The sequence below is a fragment of the Propithecus coquereli genome, unplaced genomic scaffold (genome assembly GCF_000956105.1).
Source record: "Propithecus coquereli isolate 6110/MARCELLA unplaced genomic scaffold, Pcoq_1.0 Scaffold300, whole genome shotgun sequence".
NCBI lineage: Eukaryota > Metazoa > Chordata > Mammalia > Primates > Indriidae > Propithecus > Propithecus coquereli.
The window spans coordinates 1895845-1896971 of record NW_012148620.1 but is presented as its reverse complement, the minus strand read 5'-3'; positions in this window follow the sequence as shown (position 1 = coordinate 1896971).

Sequence of the window (1127 nt, the reverse complement as noted above, 5' to 3'; positions counted from 1 at the left end):
AATATTCCTGACTAACCCTGTCAATTATTTAAAACAAAATAAAGTATTTGCATTGAGTACATGAACAGATAGATAAAATATTTTGTTGAAGAACTCAAAAGCATCTCCAAGGCAAGAATTTTATCTTATTTACCTGTATTAATCCTTCTAAAATCCTCCAATATCATTTTCTAGTTGAGAAAGCAAAATCAGAAATTTGCTTGCACAGGGAGAGAAGGGGGAAGACCACTATTATTATATCTAATTACATGTGAAGGCAAGTGAAGTTTATGAAACTAAACTTGTTCAAGAGAGTTGCCTTTAGGGCCTCCAGGATCTCAGGCAGACTTCATCCATTTGACATATTAAATTAACACCTTAAGTGAGTCTCTGCACTGTATAAATCAATTGGCCATCCAGCCTCAGATAGTTAAAGTTAATCCAACTGGTAATGTTGACCTTTAAAATTCTGATTGTTGCCCTACTCCTCTTTTTCTCTGAAATATTTCAAAACTGTTTTATGTATCAATTGCTCTGCTCTATTTTAATGGGTTAATGACACAGAACTATTACACTCAAACCATGTTTCTGGGTCCAACCATAGTACCATCCCATGGGAAAAATGGCCTTAAGCTGAACTCATGTTGATACTTCAGTAAGAAAACCTGACTATTATGGGGTCCATGATTCTCTATAATGAATAGTCGTTCCCTAATGCAAATATTATGTTGCAAAAGTTTACTTTACTTTCTCATAGTAGTCGTATTTAAAATGGTGGCTAGTTTCCAAGGCTAGATCACAAGTACCTACTTAATTGAATATAGGCCCCAAAAAGAAAGTATATATGCCATAAAAAAGAACGAAATACTGTTATTGTGATGTTAGCACTTAAATATATTGAGGAAGATAAAGTCCAATTTGTAAATGTTGTCTATTCATCTTAAATATCGGTGTTGAATAATGGAAAGTTTAATTATAGAAATATAAGAAAACAAATGGAGATTTTTGTATAAACACTTTTGTAAACTTCTGGACACTTGCAAGAGATTACAAGGTTAATGAAAGTTTCTTTGTTATACATATTAACTCTAGGAGTTTTGACTTTGCTTTTCCTAGACAGAATGTTGCCTAACAGAGCTGTCGAATTG